Raw genomic sequence first — 18,150 nt, forward strand, 5'->3', positions numbered from 1 at the left:
CTTGGGTCCATTTGACCCTGGAGTGGAGCAACTCCTAATCATGAGTGACTCTCAGGCTCCTACTCAGTTACATGCTGTCTTATTTCTGCTTTACAGAAAATTATTCTACATCAACTAATTTTCATACAATCTAACACCCACAGACTGACTTATCGCCATGGACTAACTGCCGGAGCCTTTAAATGGAAAGAAGCCTTATAGATGCAGTGCTCCAAAGAGTGCGGCTTGGGAGTCAGTCAGATGTCTGGAATTCACTAGCACCTGGACTCCCTGGGAAAAGGGAGAGGTGGGCACCAGCAGGCACTGGCCGGGCCTCTGGCCTCCCTGTCTGGAAGAGGTGGCCACCGTGAGGCTGACTTCTGGGCTGAACTGGTGTTGCAGAACCACCTGCCGTGCAAGTGTGGAAGGCCAAGCGACAGCTCCTGGCTCCGCTGGCTCCACTCACTGGGACAAATGGGACTGAGGCGGCAGGAGAGGAGCAGCGAGCCCAGCCTCCCAGCCCCACCAGCAAGCCAAGGCTTCATCTGGATCAGAGTCCAGACAGCCACTTCCTTGAGCCAGAGATACTCCCACTCTCTCCTATATTTTGCAACAAGCGGGAGCCGATGATCCCAGGGCTTTGTAGCTAGACGGGAACATGGGGCCATCACCTCCATTCCCTCTGTTTTGCACATTACAGAACGAAGGCAAAGGTCTCTTAGATGAAGTGTCCAGGACCAGAGGCTAACGAAGGCAGATTCAGAACTGAGGCCCAGTCTGCGGACTCGAGTCCCCTGGCTGTGCCAGAGCCCCACACCGCAGCACCACAGGCAGAGCCCTGGGGCCACACTCTGCAAGAAACTGTTTCCGAGGAGCCTCCCTCAGGTGTCAGGGAAGCCCTGTGGCGTCACTATCATTTCAGGTAGCAACAGCCAGCTGACAATGTGAGTACCTTGTCGATGTGCTGGGTACTGTACATGGATTTTAACTGCATTACTTCGCTTAACCCTGTCCACGCAGCTACAGAGTGGGCAGAGGCAAGATTCAAGTCCAGACCACCTACCCTCATGACCCAGTACTTAGTCACTGTCATACTTAACAATAAACTAACCCAAAAAAGGTATGAAAACGGCTAACTGCCAGATAATTAACTTTTTCTTATCTCTGATTTGCTTTGTCCCCGGGGACCCTCAACATCTGAAACCCCAGCTCTCTAAACGGTCAGTCACCAAGGGAGAAAGTTCTCTACTTTCTTCTACCATTAGCCATCCTTCAGCCCAAGATTCTGGGGACATCTGGGAAATTCTAAACATATACAACCTCTGTCCCGGTGAGCTTCTGTGTGGCTCCTGCTTGGGATTTGGGGCACACCGAGGAGCTGGATGAAATTAGCATCTTCTCTCCTCCCACTCTCTCCTATATTTTGCAACAAGAGCTTTGAGGACAGAGATGTGAGCAATCCTAACTGTTCTCTTAGTGTAAGCAGGAGGGGGGGGCAGAACAAAAGGGAAGGGAGGGACCAACGAGGCCCATGTGGGCTCAGTGACAGGATGGGTCCAGACGAGGGGACGGTGGTGTGCAGGTCACTTTTTCTAAAGTTCATTGGTTTATTTGAGGGTCTGGTTTAGATACGATTATCAGAATGTCATATATTGTGAGGGTCCTTGGAGGATCTGTTTCGGGCACTAAGGGAAAGGCCTTGCTAGGTCTCCATCTTCAGATCTCCCATGTCTCAAAAGGAGCACTGCCTCGTGGCCCAGGAATGCTCTGCATTTCCCAAACACCCCCGTGTGTACTTACTAGTGCCAGAGCCGTCTCCAGGAGCCAGAAAGTCTGCTAGTCCACAGTCAGAGAGAAGATGGGGCTCCAGCTACTGAGATCAACTCCTTTCCAGAAGCAGATTTATTTAGGAGCAGGAGAAGGCCAGGGAGGGAGAATGAGGACACTGGGCTCTGAAGTGGGGACACAGGTGGAAGTGGGACATGGGACTCCACCACAAACTCAGCTCATGACTCAGGGCACCAGGATTCTCCCAGAGTGGGGGACAGGTAGAGGCGGGGTTGGCAGGAGTCGAGGTTGGTGGGAGGAAAGGTGGACATACAGTGCAAGTTACATGGGATTATTTTCATGTTGGGCACCCAAAATAAAGCACGTTCACTCCTTGCATTCCGCCAGGCTCTCACACAGCCCTAGGAGCAAGGTCCTTTAAGAGCTGCGTGAATGGTCTCATGGGATGAACCAGCAGGGCAGCCAGGCGAGGCTTAAATCCAGGCCACCCTCAGCTTCTCAGGCTAAGGGCCCGAGGCCACAGGGACTTCCTCTTGTAATTCACACAAAGGTGCTATGGGCTAGCAGCAGCAGTCTGGATTTTACTGCCAGAAAACTAGGACCCAGAGATGGTGATCCACTTGCCCAGAGTCACAGCAAGAGCTCAGTAGCAGAATCAGCACTCCAACCAGGCCCGTCTGGTCCCAAACTCACTTTTATTCCAGGCTGCCAGACTGTCTTGGTGTTGGGGAGAGGAAGTAAAGGAAAACCTCAGGACCAGTCACCAAGATAGACAGTAGAATGTTCTGGAAGCATGCTAATATACAAGAAGGAAGGCAGGCAGGAGAGCATACACACGCCCCTCCACAGTCATCTGTTAGACATCAGTCGTGCAGGGACCCAGCAAGAATCCAGGCCCCAGCACAGAAAGGAGGAAGGCATGAGGCCCTGCTCCCAAGGAGCTCCTGTTAGTACCTGGCAACCGCGGTCAAGCGGAAACTGCAAACCAAGCAGACCAAAGGGGTCCACCAGAGGTCCACAAGGGAGGGACACGGAAACCCCACACAGCCAGCCCAGAACTTGAACCTGGCCTTCAGGGTTAAGAAGTCTCCCTCAGTGGCAATTCTCTAGGTGGCAGGAAACCCCCAGAAGGTCGACTTTCAGCAAAGGCCCCCTGGAGCACCAGCCTCTGAGCAGCACAGGGCGTAGGATGGAAATGACCGCACCGCGCCTGGCTTGCTGGGAGAAAGCCATGTCACCGGCCCTGTCCACAGTCCCTGCCCAGTCCCGCTGCTGCAGAGCTGAAGGCACAGCAGAACAGACGGAGAAACAGTCCCAGACAGTGACACACTGCACTGAGGTGACAAGTCGGGCTTTCCAGACACGGCAGAGCACTTTCTTGAAAGTCTTAATTAAAAAAAAAAAAAAAAAAAAAAAACAGAAAAAGGCCTACTCTTCCCTAAAGTGACGTGGGTACACCGTGGCGTCATGCCGAGGAGTGACAGCCAGCTCCTCGCAGGGTGACATGGCAGAGGTCACTTCTGTGGGTGGCTCATCAGGAAGATCCCAGCCTGTCTGCACTCCCACTGCTGAGTGTGGGTCCCCAGGAGGACACTCTGAGCCCGCTCAGTGCCCTTCCCACCCCAGGGAGAAGAGGAAGGGGGCGTGGGCCGAGAGCCTGCATCTCCCGTCCTGGGGCACTGCACTGAGGAAGGGTCCCTGCACCTGTTCACAGGACAATGAACTGGCAATCTGTGTGTGCCTTGAGCGAGGTCACCCAAGCCTTGGAACAAAGCCAGGGATTAAACCTGTTGTGAAAGATGAAGTTCCTCTGCTTAAGCCAGGCAGTTTAGTGAGGTGGTGCAGGGCACAGACCTGGGCATCTGGCTGCCAGGGTTTGAAGACCAGACCTCTACTGAGAGGCCCTGGAAAGGCTGCACACGTCTCTTCACCTAGTTTCCTCACATGGACAGTGGGGTGACCGTGTGAGGGCTGTGTGGACATCCCACCTATAGAAGTGGCCCAGAGAAAGTGTTCCAGAACTAGGTGGAATCCCCAGGGCGGAAAGAAGAGAAAACATCATGACCCTTGCCTGTGAGTTGTGCTAGGGGGATTGAGGGAATTCCCACCTCTGCAGACAGTTGGCCAGAACAGCAGGTGGCCTGGTGACCCTTGAAGTTGGGCCTGGTATCTGAAGCACGGGTAGCCTTGTTGGGGACAGTGTCCTAAATTTGTGGGGTTTGTGCTAACTCTGAGGGGTTGATTTCACAATTATATTGCAACGTCATGGACCCACACTTTAAGAATGAAATACAATCATATATGAAAAAGACCTTATGAACTATGAAGGCTTCAATATTACTTATATAATAAAACAAGGCTATGGTCATGGTGGAGGACCAACGGGGACATTCTCATAGTTAACTTTCTAGCAATTCAGATGGATTTCTGTTGTTCCAACAATACTCTCTTCCTGAACCCCATGATGGTGAAATTTATTTTTTACTTCGACAAAATGTAACAGGAACATGAGATGCACAAGAGTCTGAGCTAGGTATGGGAAGAATGGGGACGTGGGAAGGAAGTCAAGATGAAGAGGAGATCATGCCTACCTTCCAGAAACACATCAGCCAGGGAGGAGACACGGTGGTAAACACAGAATCCGGGCAAGAGGGTGGGCAGCACAGAGGCTAAGCACAGAGGCCAGACCAGGGAGAGAGACCTTGGAAAGCCGCAGGGGAAGAGGACATTTGAAGCAGGCTGTGCATGGGGCTGAGGAGGGGAGGAAGAAAGGATGTTCACCCCCTGTAGGTAGACAGGATCGTGTGAACCACTCGGCACCATCAGACAGGGAGATTCCCCGGGATCTTACTCTTTCCCATTAAAGGCAACTTAGTTGAAAAGATTGAGAAACTCTGACCCTGATTTTAGAGATTAGCCAACAAGGACCTAGGGTTATGTGATATGTACCAGTTCACCCCAAAAACAAATGGGCAAACCAGAGAGGGGGCAGGGTTGGCCTGCTGCCTTGCCCACAGATACGATCTCGCCCACTTAAGCAGTAGTTTAGAATTCAAGTCAACACTACCTCAGTGGCCTGCTCTTCCTGTAGGAGAGAGGGTCCCTAGCTTCCCCCAGGGGACTTTTGCCCCAGGAGCAGCAATACAGGGAGCAGCAGCACATGTGTTGGCTCCGAGGTGTTGAGGACATTGCCTCCCGAGGAAGAGTCAAGCTCTGAGTGCAAACCAACTAGTCAGAACTGAGCCAAAGAGTGGCCTCATCAACACCAGCCAGCGGCAGAGCCTAGTGACGCACAAGGAGACGCAGAGGCTGCACACCATCAACTGAAAACAGCAACAGGCGCTTCAGAGGAAAACATGACAATGTCTTCCCCAAACAGCTGGTTCGTGTGACAGGTGCCATCAAACACCGCTTTCCCGCACGGCCAAGGAAGAAGGAGCTTCAGCCAATTGCTAAGAGACAGCCGAGTGCATCTGTGCATCCCCTGAAGCAGAGCCTCGAGTGGCTCTGCTCCTGTACCTGCCCCGTGGGTTGCACTTCCCTGAATTCTCAGGCCTGTGCCACCCTGGAGGCTCTTTGCTTCAGTCTGTGAAGGACTTTTGGAGATGAAGAGAACCCAGAGCTGACCTCCTTCACCAGCTCCTGCTTTACCAACATTAGACTCCCCAGACAAAAGGGAAGAGCTGCTCTGTTTTCAGTGAGGGACTGAGTTTTATTAACTATCAAAATCACGACTTTTTTGTAATTCCAGAAATAAAAGCCGAGTTACTGTTTATCCATGTGTCAGCTTCCCCTCACTGTGACGCAGTCCTCCAGTGACCAACTTACAACGCGGAAGGTTCAGAGGCCTCCATCCCGGGTGCTTGGGCTCCAGGAACACAGAACATACGGCAGAAGCTCGTGACAGCAAAGGCTCGCTCACCTTGTGGCAGCTGGGAAGCCAAGGGAGAGGAGACGGGCAGGGATCCCAGCTCCAGGGCAGGGCCCAGGGACCGAGCTTCCTCCCACCAGGTCCACCTCTGGAAGGTTCCACCACCTCCCAGTAACATCACAGGCTCTTAACCAGCCTTCAATCACGGCCTCTGGGGCATCCAGACCTAAAGAGTAGCAGCCCAACTGCAAAGTCAGGGAAGGCTCAGGTCTGGAGCCCACTTTAAAGTGCAGTGGCCTGGCCTCAGAACGCAGGCGCTGAGCTACCCCTTCTTTTAGGAAAGGGCCTTGTGATGAGTCAGAAACCTGGTGTGGCTGGGCATATTCTTTTGAAACCAAGCCCTTGTCCTGAGGGACAGTGTGGTGGGCAGCAAGCACGGGATGTGGCCCTGTGGAGCCCACTGTGCCAGCACTGGCCTGAGGCGCAGCAAGCGAAGGCCCGGGCAAGCTCGGGCGCCCTGCCTGTGGCACTGCGGTGGCCAGGCTCGGCCCAGGTGGGTGCCTGCTCCACACAGCACCACAGCCCAACCCCCAGCATTCAGGACCTGACAACCTCGACCTCCAGGGAAGGAGGGCATGTCTTGGTGTCACTTGATGGAAGCGGTCAGCGACAGCCTCTCCAGGCCGAGAGCTTACCCAGACGCAGGGAGGGGCAGGCCCCAGGTGACCTCACCTCCAGGTGGACTGCACACCCTGCAAAGAGACCCACGACCTTTTTTCTAACAACGTCCCGAATGCGGGCACTGGGTACCTAGCTACGGCACAGTGTAAGGACTCGACGAATACTTGCACATCTGAGAGATGGTGTTAAAAAGCAGCTAACTCAGCTTCTCAGTATCATGCCCACCAAATTCCAACAGTTCTGATCTCTTTGGTCTTGTATTTCTCTAGTGAAACAGACAGGATGAAGGTCACACACGGAGACACTTCAGGCCTATTCCCTGTCTGCAAACCTGAGCAGAGATAGGTGGGGATCACATGGAGCAGACCCTAAGAAACACATCAGGGGAGGGGACCACAGCAGGAGTCATATTCTGCCCCATCAGAACTGAGATCCAGAATTAATTACACTAAGTGGAGGCTTACGTGGATAATCAACTTGCTCAAGGTTGGGTCACGGGTTTGCCGAGAAATGGAAACAGTTCTAGGGTCTGACCCCAGTGGAGTACTCTTGTTGCAGCACAGTAGTGTTTCTGGAAGAAACTGCTGCTTTATTAAAAAAAAAAAAAAAATAGTAACCAAAAGAAGTATTCTCCTGATTTGGTTCTGTGACTACCCCGGCCCGTTGGCAACGCTGCCCTGCTGCCGGCCTTGCTCTCCAGCCCCTGCCTGTGTCCACAGGCGTAAGGCACTCACTTCTTCTGAGAGCAGCAGTGATTTCCCTGTTGAACTTTCCAGCTGGTCAGTAAACTCACGAAATTAAGCAATTTCCTTAATTGAACACAAAGGCATACATGGTGGTACAGTTAGATTACTGCCTAACAGATTTTAACAGAGAATGATTTATATTCAATACATGGCCAATAAAATCATAAAGAAAATATAGCTACTGGAAAAGTTAACTAAATGTTCTTTCTGGATTCATTATTACTTTAATGCCTCTGAAACCACCTTTCTCAGAGACATCAAAAAGGGAAAGTTGGGCTTAAACAACTTTGTCTTAGCCACGACCCTAAAGATGGAATCTGTTTTTGAAAAACACAAGCAAAAAGAATAAGTGCAGGCTTTTAAAGGCAAGTTGTATGTTATTTTCCATCCTTTTCAAGCCAATTGTTAAAGCGTGGGAATTTGGTGCAGAATGAGAAAGTGTGTGAGGAAAACCTTCGCGAGCTCCTGACCCTTGCTGCAAAGCCAAGCAGGAGCTGGGGGAGGAGATAAACCCCATCCCCGTCCCCGTCCCCGTCCCCTACGGATAGGAAAAGCATGTTGGCGCCAGGGAGGACGTTGGCTTCTTCCATCAACGTTGAATTTCCCTGGAAACTGTGGTGAGCCGTTCTAATTAGACCGTGGCCGCCATTAGAAGATGGCGCCGGCTTCCACTGTGGCCTGTGATAAACAACTCCTAATATGGAGAATTGGCACGCAATCCCTTACCACCCTATGAGAAAGGTCCACGTGGCAGCTTAAGATTGGTATGCTGGAGGCTTTATTAGGCTGTGCTTGGGCGCTCGGCGACGGGTCACTAGAAGATGATACATGAATCAAGGCCTGAATAAACTGCTGAAGGAAGAATCCTGTGTCGTGTTTTCCCTTGCCGGCGAGGGGTCGCGGCAGGAAACCACAGAAACTGAAGTGGTTTAGAGCAGGCCTTCGGCAAGCAGGGCGGTGCCCCAGGCTGCTCTCGCCCGCACTGCGCCAAGAGAGACGCCAGCCGGCGGCAGAAAGCCTGTGCGGGAAGGTCCTTGTAGAAACGCTGCTCCCTGCTCCCGTCCACACACAGAGGAAGGCCCTGTGCTGAGAGTCCTTAGAGAACTGCTTCAATGACAGAGACAATATGTAATTAACCCATTATTGTCAGCACTCTAAGAACTTGAAAATACTTTTTTTTTCTTAAAATTATTACCTGTGTTGTCCTTAATTTCTTAAATGATGCAACAGTTACAAAACTATAATTCCTGCTCCAAAGACCTCAAATTTCTATTACTACTTTTTAAAAATCTCTCCTTCCTCATCTTAATATACACACTAAGAAGATAAAAAGAAAGATTATGCAAGCTAGTCGACTTCATTCTATCAAGACAAGTGTTCAGATGGAGAACTTTCTCACATTCCATTAGATCAAGGAAAGAAAATAATTAGCATATAAAATACCAGAAAGCATCCACTCTGGTGCTGTAATAAAAAAACAGTAATGACATTTTCCCTCCACGTTTAGAACATTCTTGACCTCATTTGGATAATTTAACACCAAAGTAACTTCAACCTTTTTGGCCCCAAACCTAAATTTTCCATAATCCCTAGCCAAGGGATTTCTGATTTTTCAACACTAAATATAGAAATTAAATTTATGCTACCATTTGGCTTATTTTTCAATTTGTCATTTGTACTAAATTTTAAAAACCACTCTAAATACTTCTTAATGTTTTATGAGTAACACTGAGTGCCTAAAAGTCTTGTCTCTGGTGTTTATGCAGCTGACCTGGCCTATATTTTAGAAGGATTCTAGCACAGCTTACCAGGAGCATTCTTCCAATAGCCATCTTGAGTGCTGATTTAGACCTTTCTGCTTCCTTTGGTTTCATAATGAAAGTTCATTTTCAGGATAATTTGGTTGCCAAGGGAATGGAGGAACATTAAGGAGAAGAAATCATCTCTGCAAAGCCCCTTCATCCTTCCCTTTCACAGAATTCTTTCTCCGTAAGCACGCGGTAGAGATCAGTGAGACTTTGAAAGATGAATGAAGGTAACAACAAAAGATGTGTTTGGAGGGTGAATCTGGGATTCTGCTGGGTTAATAGAAAAAAAGCAAAAAACAAAGATACGTGGCCCCATGGTGAGTCTCATGCTGTTTACACTGAACACAGGGCTGTGTCCTGTTTGCTTTGCCGTTTTTAAAGGAAGAGAAAGGTAACCAGCCCTCCCTAAGGGGAAACCCTCCACTGAAACAGGGGAGAGCAGGCTGTCTGCCCCGGTATCCATGAACAGCCAAGGCCCCGGGGTTGAGCAGAAATTGGGAGGGAGGCTGCAGCCGGCACTGGGAGGACCAAGGAACAGCTGGCACCTGCCCTCCCTCCCGCAGCACAGTGAGCCTGCAGGGGGCCTTGCCACGCTTGAAAGCCTGAGGACGGCGTTCCCAGAGGTACGGCAGGGAGCTGGGCACTGGAAGCTTGGAAATGCGGAGGGAGCTTCAGATTCAGGTCTGTCTGGGCAGAGCCCTGATCACTCCACTAAGCATCATGAACTGGGAAGAGTCTCTCCAATGTGTGAATTATCTACCATCATCGTTCTGTGTTTAGATTCTACTAAGCTATTTGAAAAGATAATTATAAGAATTAGGTAGAGCCGAGGGAACCACTTGACTTTGAGGACTCGAGGACTTCCAAATGGCCCCTCTAAAGAATCTGAATGGACTGACGGAGCACAGGCAGCCACGTGTCCGGAGCCACCTCAGCAGCAGAGAGAGCCACAGGTCTTCCCGGGGATGCCAACTACAAGGTGCTGCCTGGGGGTGGGCACAGGGAAAGAGCTGGTCAACATCCGTGAGCATCATGAGAACCTGGTGAGATGTCCTAGTTCCAAGGGACACCAAGGGCTTTTCATAGAAAATGTCAAATCAATGGAGAAAAACTGCAAAGAGGCAGAAAAGGAGACCACAGAAGAGAAACCAAACTAGGTTTGCAGGGTGATGGCCCATCCCCCAGGTCTGACCCCAGACTGGCCACCACGGCCTGGCAGAGGAACCTGGGGGCTCCAGGCCAGGCATCCGTGCGGCCAAGTCCCCCAGACAGCGGGGCATTGCTGGAGAGACTGGTGTGAGTCCAGGAGAAAACCTAAGCTCCATGGGTAGGGACGGCAGCCAAGCCTGCACCTTCACTCCCATGACAAACAAGTCAGGTGCACAGGTGACAACAGGGGTCGGGTTAAAACCAGGGGAAGGCGGACAAGCCCATGGCTCTTCAGACCAGAGGATCTGGAACATCTTTTGATCCTGAAGACAGCATGATCTTCAAGTCGGAAACACGGTCTGCCCTGAAGTCCTGCTCTGCCACACTGCGGGTGCTGTGCTGCGGAGAGAGCGGCGGTGACAAGAAGCAGTCGGTGGTCAGGACTTGGGCATTGTTCTGGGCACAAGGAACACACTAGTACACAGGCACCAACCCCTGGCCCTCCCAGAGCTTACATCCGGGCGGGGAGAGGCAGATGACAGGGAATAAACACACACGGCTTGCCACAGGTGGAGGAGGGATGCGGTGGAGGAACAGAGAGGGGCTGGAGGTCCAGGGAAGTCGCGCTTTCACACAGGGCGGACCCTGGCCAGCTGCTGTGGGAGCGCACACCTGGGGTAAGAGTGCGGTGTGGAGATTCCTGGAGAAGGACTGGTGGGGAGCGGAGTCGGGGCGACAGCCGTGCCACAGTGCAGGTCCTCATGCTTGAGCAGCGTGACCCAGCTGAGGGCAGGGAAGAGCCACTCGGGGCAGAGAGAGGACACAGGAAGGTGGGAGCAGGGATCGGGCGGCGCGGGTGGCCAGGAAGGGCCTTGCAGGCTGGGTTTGGAGACGGAGTGACGCATTCCCACTATAAAGACTGCTGCTGGGTCGATAAAAAGCCCTGGGGGGGGTCACAGGAGGCCTAAGGAGGGGGGGAAGAGGGGAGCGGAGGGCTGGATCCACACAGGCCAGCTCCACCATCCAGGCTAGAGGCCCAAATGGCCAGGATGAAGTGGTCCAATTCTGGAATTTGAAATGGACTTCCCATTGGATTGAATGTGCAGGGTCAGGGAGAAAGAGGTGGCCCCAACATTTCTTGGTCTGCCACTGCGAGGAGAGAGCAGCCAGGAACAGAGGGATCGTTTGGTATCTGACGTGGGAACAGGCACAGCGTGGAAACAGAGTCTGTCCCCTGTCACCTCTGCAGAAAGGACACTGACAGCTCTTTGGAGGTGGGTCTGGGTACACGGATGATCCAGGACATTCCCCCCATGATGGGACGTGTGTGGTTTCTAGCACAGCCTCTCCTGAAATAAGGTCAGTAATTAAAAGGATTAGCTATAACATCAACTACCCGAATACAAACCTGCGTTTGCCGCCTGCCAAATCCATGGTCTTGTGCACGTCACTTAACCTCTCTGTTTCCTTGCCTGTGAAGGCGGTCACTACTTACCTGAGTAGATTTATTTAGTATGAAGTCTAAATGAGACAGTGCGGGCAGAGGGTTCAGCAGAGAGCTTGGCAGGAAGCAAAGTCAGGAATACTCGGGTTGTCATCAGAAGATGTGGTGGCCGAAACATTTATAGTGCTGTCATTACTGTGGCTCCCTATCCAAGGGTGATTAAGAAACAAATCAAGAACTGGGAGTGTAAGGAAGACCTAACGTTGTTTCTTTCTGTGCCTGTATTTCATTGAATACAACACCAGCCAGGTCTGCCCATGTTATCACCAATGACTCATCTCTTCTAACGGCTGAATAGCACCTCCCTTGTACGTGGAGTCCACAGAAGTAGAGAGCAGAAGCCTGGTCACCAGGGCCTAAGGGGGGTGGGAAGAGGGGAGGCAGAGGGGTTGATCCACAGCCAGAGTCTCAGGGAGGCAGGAGGAGTGAATTCTGGTGTTCTACGCACAGGAGAGTGAATATAGGCAATAATAACTACTATATATTTTGAAATAGAAGAACCTTGAAAGTTTCACCACAGAGAGATGACCAACCTTTGAGGTAATGAATATGTTAATTATTCTGATTTGACCACCATACAATGTATGCATGTATCAAAAATCACATGGTAGGCCATAAGTATTTATAATTATTAGTCAATTAAAAATAAAACATTTTAAAAGTTGAGAATATAGGACATCATCTACATAAGTCAACGCTGACAGTCACAGTGCTTTTGAACTGAGCCTTGAGCCCATCTCCAGAGGGCTTATAAGACACTCCTTTAGGATCACAAGGTGGTCTAGAACATGTAAGTTACGCTTAAGGAAATAAACTGAAGACAAAACCACAAGGCAACCCATAACCTCAAAAAGACATAAAGCTATTATGCAGAAGATAAAGTTATAAAGAGGTGAAGGAAGAGGACTTGAACTCACAGCTGGCAGATGCATAAAGAGAGTCAAGGACTTGGGGTTGCTAAGCCCATACCCTCTTGCTCACTCTGGGTTTGTTGGGGGACAACACAGTTAGTTCAAACAGAAAAGCTGGGGTCCCAGGATTGTTGGCCTGGCTAGCACACATATGCCTATGCCCTGGGGACCTGAGGTCCTGGGTGCTAAGAAGATTCCAGAAGCATGTTGGAGGAGCAGAACGTAGACCTGGGTTGGAAGAAGTCCAGGCATGTGACTTGTGGGGAGAGGGAGAGCGCTTCATGGTGTCTGTGGCTGGGAATCGGGCTCTGTGCTGACTGTTGGGGCACGATGAACAAGAGGAACATGGCCCCCTCCTCACCTAACACATCACCCATGGAGGGGGACACAGACAAATGGCAAGGCAAGTGCCATCACCAAGAAGAAAACTCAGGACCAGCAAAGTTGATGTGGAGACTTCTACTAAGAGAGGTCAGAGAAAGAGCTGGGGGCTCCAGTAGACCACAAGATGAGCAGCCAGGGCCAGACCGGGAAGCCGGGAGGCAAGGAGAGGGGGCAGATAGCAGGGCCTGGGCCCAGTCCTGGGGAGCAGGGACCCTTTCTGGAGACAGCTACAGCAAAGCTGGGATCTGAACACACCAGGGTTTTCTTCCAGACCTCTTTGGGGGATATCCATACCGACTAACAGGTTTCACTGGCCCTCGACAACTGATGCCAAAGACCACAGAGATTAGAAAATAAGCTGCAGCCCAGTGGGGCCGTGTAGGAGTAAAGCCAAGGGCTTGATTTCCAGAGCTGCACAGGCCAGGACTTGGCAGTCCATCAGCTCCCCCAGCACCATCTCAGGAACATCACAGCTGCAATGCAGAACTTAGGGAAGGCTGCAGAAATGTATATACAATGTATCACTTATATATTGAATATACCAGGAAATGTGCCAGTAGCAGATAATAAATTCAGTAAAACAGTATGAAAAGATGCATTGCAGTCATTCTGAACTCAATGAAATTTTCAGAATTAAAAAAAAAAAACAAGATGGGTAATTGACTGCCCCAGGGATGATGTGTAGCTCTGATGTTGACAGAATGTCTGGAGACGGCAGCACCGCAGTTCTCTAACTTTCACTGAAATGGAGGACTTTTACACTCAGGGGTTTAGCCACATTTCTTGGCAGCAAATAGAATTTCCCCAAACATGTGTTTGCTCTGAAACCTTATCCTGGATTATTTCTTCCCCCAGGCAAGCAGATCAATTGGAGCAAAACAGGAAGCAATTGTTTGTTATCTGACATCTCAAATTACTTCTGGTTAATAATAAATTTTCCCCCATTTATATTCATGATAGCTTTGATACTCTACATGTGTAAAGAAGAAATGTCATTAATTCACCATGATGTTCACGCCCGTCGGGGTTTGGACCTGCAGTAAACCCCATTAGCCAACTCCTGAGACACTGCTCGCTCAGCTAATGGAGCATGGCCACTGACTGGGAGATGGTCCACGCATCCCTCAGAGTTGCCCAAAAGTCCTGTAGGACACGAATATTCTGTGAGATACCAGCAACACTCCACCAGAAAAGGAGGAGAGGGAGAGGGAGAAGAAAAAACAAAAGAAGAAAAGAAGTTCCGACTGGGGACATTTCCAAGCTCAGATAAATTCATGAAGCACTTTTTAACCACAGAACCTCTTGAGCACAGTGATGTGCACTGTGAGTCTTCAAGAAGTAAATTATTCTGCATTTTAACCTTATATTGCCAAGAGCATTCTCCCTGAAGACCCCTAATGGGGTCATTGCACTTCATGAAGCCAACGTCAGGAAATGCTGTTCTAGGCTATTTCTTATGCCAGGAGCAGTGGGTCCTTCTATTTCTCACAGTTCACGGAACACAGTTTACTGTGCTGTAATTATATGCTTACATGAGCTCTCTCCTATTCTGTCTGATTTCTATTATCCATCACCAGTGCCTTTTGGAGTACCTGGCAAGAAGGAGGTTATCAATACATACAGTCGGCATGTAATAAATACTTGTGGGACTAATAAATAAACACTTTGTACCTTACATTAAATGAATTTTGGAGAGAGCCTCTGTGAACCCTTGTCTCCTCATCTGTGGGACAGAGGGGTTTGTCTAGTAATCTGTCAGGACCCTTACAGCTCTGATCTTGGGATTCTGTGACCTCACAGGGACACAGAATCATCATGCAGAAGAGGCTCGTTCTACAGAATTACAAGAGGACTATTGAAGAGATTAGTAATCAGAATTAATTTTCCAGAGTTAAAGAACTCACCCTATTAATGTCTCCTCAACATCATTATGTAGTATTAATTAGTTCTTTCGCATTTTCTTCTAAAAAATAAAATGTGCAAGTGTGCTGGGTCACCCGTGGCTATGCTTTCTCTCCTGCTGAGCCTTCATTTCTTGCTATAAAATGTGTGCTGCCTTGGCAGTCAAGCTCCGGAGCTCTTCTCAGGGGGAGTTGGTGTCTCTGCTGACAAGTGGGCTGGAGAACTTATTAAGAAACATGACTGTTTATTCACAGTAACTTTCTGCTAGAAATGGTCGACTCAATAGCTTTCCTGCTTTTTCCCCATAAAATGTTTCTCTTCAAGCCACTCAAGTATCTCATGAAACGGGTCAATCTTACTTTTCATGATTACATCATCTTTGAGGACTCATTTTTTAAAACAAAACAATCTCTGAAGATTTGGATCTAGAAAAAATAAATCGCTTGTCTCCCCTCTACACCCTACCACACAACACAGGAGACTCTGCACCCCTAAAAAGTGTCAGCACTCCCACCCCCTGCAAGCAATCAGGTACCCCATAATCCAGTGTTGGCACCTTCTACCTGAAGAGTCAGATCCCACAGGTGAGGGGCTCAGATCCCACAGTTAGGGGCACTGCCCCACCTTGAGACATCACTCCCAAGCCACGGGTGATTTCTGCCTGTGCTTCTGACCCACCAGTTACAAATCAGAGTTCCCATGACACCCTCGCCTCAATCACAGGCTCAGACTACTCACAGAACTCACGCAGGAAAGCACACAATCACTGCTTGGTCATAAAGGATATTACAAAGTGCGGAGAATTGATAGGGAGCTTCCGCACTCTCCCCAGCACAGCGCCCCTGGGAACCCCCCCCAGGCTCAGCCATCCAGAGCGCTGCCCGGCCTGCCCTGGTTTTCCACGGGGCTGCATTTACAGGAATGATTGCTGAGCACTGGAGGAGCCGGCTCGCCGGCCTGTTAATGCATATTCTTCTTGGCCTCTCAGAGCTGCAGTCTTCCCTCCAGGGATGGTTAAAGCAAAGTTTAGAGATAAAACTGTTCCCCACTCTGTTGGCAAACACCCTGGACCTTGTCCTCCTCTGGAAATGGGGACTACATAAGATCGCAGGCTTCTTCAGCCAGGAAAAGTGGTAGTTCTTACTCATGGGTCATGCTCCCAGGGCTACGGCAGACCCCGGGGGGCTCGACCTCACCTTCTTCTTTCTGGCTTCTTATCTTGTGGATTCAAACCAATCCACAAACCAACTGAGCGTAAGAGCAGGGTTTATTGAAAGATAGAAACAAAACTCTTACAGTCCACAAGGGTACCAAATAGCAGGTTTTCTCCCTCAAGTGTGCTTTAGGGGTTTATGTAGCACTTGGATCACTGCTATTAGTCCAAACATGCTAATTAGGGTTTGGAAACTGCTAACCTTATTGGTCCAAATTTATGCTAATTAGGGTTTAGAAACATATTAACGCTATTGGTCAATGCTGAGTCCCAACTTTCATTCAAGTCTGCCCCATTTCCATTGTCTCCTGGCAGGTCCAGAAGTGGCAGGGTGAGGTCCCAGGGGCTGCCAGGAGCAGGCTTCTGCAGCAGGCGTGGGCACAGTGCCCAGGCAAGGGCACCTCCACGAGGCTCCTGCTGCACTTGCTGCTGGTCCTCTGGCCCACCCTGGCAGCCACTCCGCTGCAGGCCGCTGTGCAGCTTGGCAGCTGGGGAGCGTGTCACCCGGATCTTATGGATGGAGGCAAAGCCACAGTCACCCTGCAGCTCACACCGGTTCTCTAGTCATGGGTCCATGCCTTGGACTGAGGCAGTGTCTGGGCCTGCAGCTGCTCTGTCCCTTGGCCTGTCCCCTGGCTTCTCCCATGGTCCCTGGGCCACATGTGGTTATGAAGGGCTTCGGTTTCTGAAGGACACTCATGCCGTGGGTGTTGGGGAGGTAGGAGCCGAATGGCTTCAGTGTCTGAGGGCTGCTGTACCACTCACAGTGACATCAATTATCTCTGTCACAGACACTGGGCAACGAACCATCCCCAAAACAACAGCCACTTGTCCTTGTTCTCCAGTCTGTCGCTGAATGGGTGGCTCTGGCCTTGGAAGGGCTCATTTGGGTCTGAGAACAGCTGAGGGCACGGAAGGCTCTGACCACTGTGGCTGGGGACCAGCCGGGTGTCATTTGGCTCTCGGCAGGTCTCCCATTGGCTCTTATCCCTGTGGTCCCATTCTGCAGCAAGCAAGCCTGGTCTCATTCTCCCACCAAGCAGAGGTCCAGGAGAGCAAGAGCGGGAGGTCCCAGCCCAGAATGGGCACACTGTCACTTGTACCATATTCTAATGGCCAAAGCATGTCTCAGGGCTAGGGCTAGCTCCGATTTTAAAAACGTAAAAGGTGAGAAACAGGAACCACCTCTCCAAGGCAGAAGTGGCAAGGGTACCTTGCATGACTGTGCACAAGTTTGGTTATTTTTATTTTTTTAAGTTTGCTATCTTGTATTGCAGTAAGATACACATAGCATAGTTTTCTGTTTGGTTATTTTAAAGCATATTGTTCAGTGGCATTAAAGGGTTATAATTTAGTTCAATGGTCATATCCAAATGAAGTCAAGCTCTTGTCCCCAAGCTGTGCAGCGGAGCTCCAGCGTGTGGAACCTGACATGCCGGTAGGGGCCTGAGGCTGCAAGCCAGACAGCAAAGGCCTGTCACCCTGTGGTGGCCTGTTCCGGTCTGGTGCGAACCCCTGCTCCACACAGCACTGCAGCTCAGAACCGCCCACGCTGAGCATTCACCCTTCCCAACTTCAACCTCTAGAGAAGCTGGGATTGCAGGAGGGAGGTGGGAAAACAGACGTGGGGCAGACCAGAATGGACGGGCGGACTGACTCAGGGTTAACCAGCCTACATTTGGACCAATAGCGTTGGTTCTTTTTCAAACCCTGATTAGCATAAATGTGGACCAATAGTGCTGACCCAAGTGCTATATAAACCCCAGCCCAGCACATCTCAGCGGCAGTCTGCCATGGGGGTCTTTTGTTGGAAATGGGAGGCTGGTGGTTTTTATTCTTCATGCTTGAATCACGTTCTCTTTCCACATTTTGCTTTTCACTGAACACAATGGAAGTCTGTGGAGAGCTGTGGATGTTGTGACCATGGGGATGTTGTGACCGTGAGAGCCGCAGCAGGCTATAGGGCTCTGACCTGGAAGACCACGGGACAGAGAGCTGCCAGGCTGTGGAGCCGCGGTGCTGCAGCCCCCAGAGTCAAAACGGTATCACAGACGGCAGGGACATGGCCACAACACACTCCTGCCACGCGGACGCTGAGAGTGGCAAGGCTCTGAGCTGCCACAGTGCCCTGCGACCTGCCCCTGAGAGCCACACCAGTCGCTACGGTAGCGAAGAAGTGGGCTGTGATTCCCACTGTGATTAGCCGCCCCTAGA

The sequence above is a fragment of the Marmota marmota genome, unplaced genomic scaffold (genome assembly GCF_001458135.2).
Source record: "Marmota marmota marmota unplaced genomic scaffold, marMar, whole genome shotgun sequence".
Lineage (NCBI taxonomy): Eukaryota > Metazoa > Chordata > Mammalia > Rodentia > Sciuridae > Marmota > Marmota marmota.